The sequence below is a fragment of the Salvia hispanica genome, chromosome 3, assembly GCF_029641045.1.
Source record: "Salvia hispanica isolate PSC_SH4W2 chromosome 3, Shi_PSC_v1, whole genome shotgun sequence".
NCBI lineage: Eukaryota > Viridiplantae > Streptophyta > Magnoliopsida > Lamiales > Lamiaceae > Salvia > Salvia hispanica.
This window is the reverse complement of record NC_142694.1, coordinates 55,084,134-55,090,133: the sequence shown is the minus strand read 5'-3', so window position 1 is coordinate 55,090,133 and position 6,000 is coordinate 55,084,134. Positions and strand designations below refer to the sequence as shown.

At 36.5% G+C, this 6,000-nt stretch overlaps 1 pseudogene; it reads left to right on the top strand.

The window, feature by feature from the left end:
* Positions 1–3,634: 3,634 nt before the first annotated feature.
* On the top strand, positions 3,635–4,678 carry LOC125210392 (putative F-box protein At5g47300; annotated as a pseudogene).
* The last annotated feature ends 1,322 nt before the right edge of the window (positions 4,679–6,000 follow it).

Sequence of the window (6,000 nt, the reverse complement as noted above, 5' to 3'; positions counted from 1 at the left end):
CATTATTTAATATATTTAAATTAATTATAAATCAAAATATTAATATAAAATATATGAAAATGAAAATATTGGGTTGGGTTGGATTGGGGTCACTGATGGAAGTAAAAAAGTTGATGGGGTTGAATTGAGTGAAGGTTGTGTATGTGAAGGATAGAGAAATGAATATTTTATTAAAAAGTTGATTGGGGTTGGGTTGGATGAGTGTCACGGATGGAGATAATCTAACCTGTGACCTCAAGGCTCAAAGTCACCATAGCTCCGCACTGCCAAGCAGTGACGGAACCAGAAAATAAAATAAGCCGGTGCTGAAATTTTTTTTTACAAAATACTAATAATAATAATAATTATTATTATTATAATAATTATAATTTTATTATTATTATTTTAATTAATTAATACTCCATCTGTCCGCCATTAGGAGTCCCGGTTTAATTTTACATAAATAGTAGGTACACCTCACTTTCCACTAACTCATTGCACTCACATTTTATTATAAAACTAATATATATAAAAATGAGTTTCACATTCCACAATCTTTTCTCAAGCACTTCCCTTTATATTTTTTCTTAAAACTTATGCTGAACTTAAATGAGACTCCTAATAACGAACGAAGAGAATATTATTTAATTTTAAGATTACGAGGATAGTTAGATTTGAAAAAAAGAGATCAGTATGTGTTGATAGGGAGACGATCAAAGTATAACTAATATTAAGTGCATAACTAGAGAATAAATCTCAGCTATTTGATCAAAACAATCTAGTTCACTATATGGGCGTTTTAGTTCTCTGTAATGGCGTTTTGATTAACTCTTTCGTGTAGTGAACTAAGTCACTCTTATAGTGAACTAAATCGCTTTTATAGTGAACTAAATTTGTGTTCTCTATTTAAGTAGTAGTTTTCCTAGATCACTACTCCCTATATAACTGATAATTCATTCCCCGTTTTTTTTATTGTTCAAAAAATTCTATGTTCGCATATTTGGTTGAGATATTTGCAATTTGCTTTTTTCTCATGAGTACGATATTAGTAGTATATTCTGATTTCATGGAGTAATAAATTATTATCCAAAATATTTCAATTGGAGTAAATATGAAGTGGAGTACTCTTACTATTTAATTTATTATTACTCTATAAAAAGTTAAAATAGCATACATTGTCAGACATCAATTCCAAATTTCAATCGTCTCTTTCTCTTTCTCTTTCTCTTTCTTGTTCTCTATATCTATTCTATCATAATTTTTACACAGCGACTCTTTATTTCTTCTCCCCCGTCTCAACTGTTACGGGTACGGGTACTGTCTTCAATTTCCGCCCCAATCACGCAATAATTATACAGTATCCGGCGCCGGCAAGCCCCCGCTAGAGCGGGGGCTTATCCCTTACTAGTTCTGTCACTGCTGCCAAGTGCGCTACAACCTGTTAGGTGCGTGGCCCTTTTATTATATGCATATTGTATTCATAAATTTAGTGACGGGCCACCAGGTCTGAGGCCCATTATGGTCCTCCAATTGTTTTTTCGAATTTTGTACATTCATCTTTGAAAATAGTAACAGCGGTTGATTTAAGTTTTGCTTTGCTATTATCATTATGGTCTAGAAATTTAAAATCTTAGTAGTACATTTTTTGTTTCTGTGTTTCAAAATTTTGCAACGTTTTTGTACATTTTATTTGATTTATAACTTACAGCAGTTTTTCGTATTTTACAAATGTTTTATTTACTATATTGTACTAGCTCCTATTTCTGTTTCGTACTATTTTCTATAATTACTTACAGCGGTTTATAATTTCTGTTTCGTACTATTTTCTATAATTTCTTACCTGTTTATAATTTCTGTTTCGTACTATTTTCTATATTTATCTATATCACATTTTTTGTTTCAATGAAAATTTCGTCAGAATTATTATTCTTCATAAATTTATGGTATGTGGTGAAAGCTTCAGTTTAAAATTTTCTCCAAATTATCCTTCAACTATATACTATAATACGGTATTTAATGTATAAGATTTTGAGCCAATTGATCTTACTGCAAAAACTAGGTTTTGATAAATAAGAGCATCTCCAACAAGGAAGGGTAAATAAAAGAGGTATATCATTTATATACCTCTTCAAAAGTGAAATATACACTTCCAAAAAGAAACATACTCCAAAGGAAAAAAAGTATATAGAAAGGTAAATGATTTTTGAAACATAAAATAATAGTGCAAAATGCATTAAAAAAACATAAAGTGTGATACCTTCTCAAATACCTTATCCCTTGGAGAATGGTTTTTCATGAAAAGAAGGCAAATATGGTAGTTATATAATTTCACCTCTCCATTGATGGAGAGGTAAAGATGCCTCTTCAAAATGGAAAAAGGTATAATACCTCTCCATTTACCTCTTCCATTAGAGAATAATTTTTCTTGAAAAAAAGGTAAATATAGCAGTTATATAACTTTACCTCTCCATTTACCTCTTCCCTTGGAGATGTTCTAAAACGTGGCCAACAAATAATTGAAATTGCAATCGATCTCTTAAATTATCATATATAGTACGTATTAGTTAAACAATTGATCAATCTTAACAAAAGATAACAAAAGATTGATAGTAATGATTGTAATATTAAACAAATGTGAGTTTCAAATGATCTTAATTAAATTTAATTGTGAGGTTTGAATCGTTTGATAGTTAAATTGTGCAAGGAAGAACCAGAAACGATTAAGCACCTCTTCTTTTGCTGCAAGCGATCTAGCATCTTTTGATATTTTCGCTGCAACTGTTGGGGCCTTTCCTTTTGCCTTCCTAAAGAACCAAAGACATGCTTACTTTCATGGCTCGGTACCCTCTTCAAAAGATCTGGCATGAAGATGTGGATGTCCTTGTTTTATGTTATTGCATGGTCGATTTGGGATATTAGAAACAAAATAGCTTTTCAGAACTTCAACCAAATTGGGACTTCGAGAAGAGACGTCTTTTATGGCGAATGGGAATTTGGATTAAAGGTTGGTGCCCGAATTTCCCCTTTGCGCCAGGTCTAGTGATGGATAGCTTGGATGAGATTAGGAGCTGGATGAGGGCACGAAACACACGATAAGGTTTGCTCGTGGGTTTGCGATGGCAGGTAGACCTTTTGCTTCGGGTTAGTGTCTATTTTGGCTGCGAGGGCCTTGATGTTGTTATTTGTGGCTTTTCTTTTGTTGTTATAGCTTTGTTGGGGCTCTTTTGATTTCTGTGTCCCAATGCTCGCCCATTCAGATGGCTTGAGCATTTTTCTATTTATATAAAAGAAAAAAACTAAATTGACGTATAAAATTAATGAAGATAGAAAATAAATATTCTTCTTACGACTAATTAAGCGATCATCGTTGGAAAAGAGTCAAAAGACCACAATAATACACTAAAACCTCCTTACTTGATTTAATTCTTACTAAAAATATACACAAAACAATTAATTAATAAATTTAAAAGAATTCCGCATCATATATGGATGACATTTTTGGAAAGCAGCTCCCTCCAAGTAAGGGTATAATAAGCGTCAATAATATATATCCACTCCGAATTCAAATAGGAAACATGCATTGCGTTCTAAACTTCGATCTATAAATATAACATCATAGTCTTTCTGTATAGCTAGATCGCATTGTTAAGAGTAGATGGAGACACTGCCGTCGGAATTGGTGTTGGAGATTCTTTGCCGAACATGCTTGGGAAGTTTGGAAGATTGCAAATCAGTTTGCAAGAACTGGAAAGAAATAATACACGAGCCGAATTTCATCCATCTTCACGCGGAAAGAAGCAATTCCATCTTCGGCTATCTCATCCAAGGCTCGAACGACCACAGCAAACACCCTTGGGCCTTCGTCTCCGCCTTCTCCGCCTCCATCAAATTACCAACGTGGCCTTCCGACGACATCAAAATCCTGGCCTCGTGCGACCAAGGCATTCTCATCTGCGAGAGACGAGTCCGCTTCAACACGCGCCTCTACGCATGCTAGCCCGCCACGGGGCAGTGGCAAGCCCTCCCCAACCCCAAGCTCCGCTACGAAACCGTCTCCATGGCCGTCGTCGTCCTCCGCTCCCACCCCCTGCGCTACCTCATCGCCCGATTGTACTGCACGGAGATGCAGGACCACTGCGAGATCTTCGATTCGAAGAGTTGGAGATGGAAAAGGATGGACTACTCCCGCGCCCTTCCATACGGAGACAACGTCACCGCTTTCGATCCTCCCGTCACGACATCCGGCCGATTCGTGCACTGGCTGACGTGGAGCAATAAGGTGGTGACGCTGGACGTTAAGCGGAGGTGTTTTGTTGAGCCGTGGAGGCTGCCGGAGAGAGTGAGGTATGATGAGAAGAGGCTGGTGGAGTATAAGGGGGGATTAGGGTTGATGTATCGAGGGAAGGATGCCGAGGAGATGGAGCTGTGGGCCGATCGGGAGAAGAAGATGGTTGTACGTGTGAAAGCTGATTTGGATTATCCCATCTTCGAGCACTTTTGCAACAACGACGTCGTTTTCGTGACTACTGCGGATGCGGAAGGAGGCGCCTTCTATAATCTATCAGATTCTAGTGTTACTAAAGTGCAACTGCCTTCCCACCTTCGAAGTCCGTACAGATTTCACCAACGAGTATTTCCGTTCAAATCCGATGTCAGCACCGTTCATCTCAAACCTCTCTCCACAACAAAAACCACATAACTTCCCTTGTATTTTTTATTTTTATTTTTGTTTTACTCTTCTTTTTGTATGTAGTAGTTTTAATTTTATCATGGTGTTGTAAATTTTATGTTTATAATCTTCGCAGATTGATGGAGAGTTTTATAGTATGAATAATCTCAGCTTTTAATGTGTAGGGGTACATATCAAATAATTGAATAACACGCAAACTATTATATTTTGATTTTCTTTTAAATTTTAATGTTGGTCATTTTAAAATATAAAACAAAATTACATACTAATATCTAATATATTTTCTACAAATTTTCATTTTATCCCAGCAAAATTTAACCCTTCCAAATCCAAAATCCTAGACTAAAGATTTAACTTGATTTTATCACCAATAAAATCCAAGACTAAAGAATTAACTTGATTTAAAACCAATTTACTCTCGTCAAATTATCAATTAGAGAAAGGGCATTCTTTCTATATTGAAGCAATTTGTTATCTTTTATCTCATACTACTCTCTCGATACATAATCAAATCTTTTGAAAAAAAAAATTCATATCAAATTCGAAGTGCCATGCTATTAGAGCATCTCCAATGCTATTAGGTCAGCCATAGGCTAGCCACTCTCTCTGCCTGCCACATCAACAACACTAAAAATCCACCTGCCACATCAAATTTAGGCCAGCCGCAAAAAAAATAATTAAAAATATACTACATTTACGGAATTAAAATTACGATTAAATTACGGAATTAAATTTACGAGACATATACGGAAAAATTCATTAATTGCATTTAAAAAGGTACATAGATAAAAAAAAATTACATTTAAAAGGGTACATAATAAAGAAAAAATCTATCGCCGTGCAGTCCTCCGTGCCCACAACTCTTCAATTATATCCTTTTGGAGTTAAATATGAGCATCCACTTGGCGCATGTCGGCAAATTCCTTGAGGCGGCCGGCTTCATCGAGAGGTACCCCACGTCGTACGCTAGGGGTGGCCATTTAAAAGGGAAACCGCGGGTTCTCCAAAAAGTAGTCGTCGTACAGCCGCTGATGTGCAGCGGCGTGATCCCGATCAATCATTGCTCGGTGGTGGATAACCCGTGCAGGGCGAGGTATCGCCTGCTGTTCCACCCTACGCATGTACCGCTCCATCTCGCGGTTCATGTAGGAATTCATAGCCTCGTTCATCCTCCGTTCGTACTCCTCAGCATCCCCACCACTACCACCACTGCTACCACCCGCGTTACTCATCGCTCGATGATGCTCTTGTACAGAAAGTTAGAGAGAGAGAAAACTCGTTAAAACAAGCGGTACAAATGAAAATGAAACTAAAATCGCGTTTATATAGGT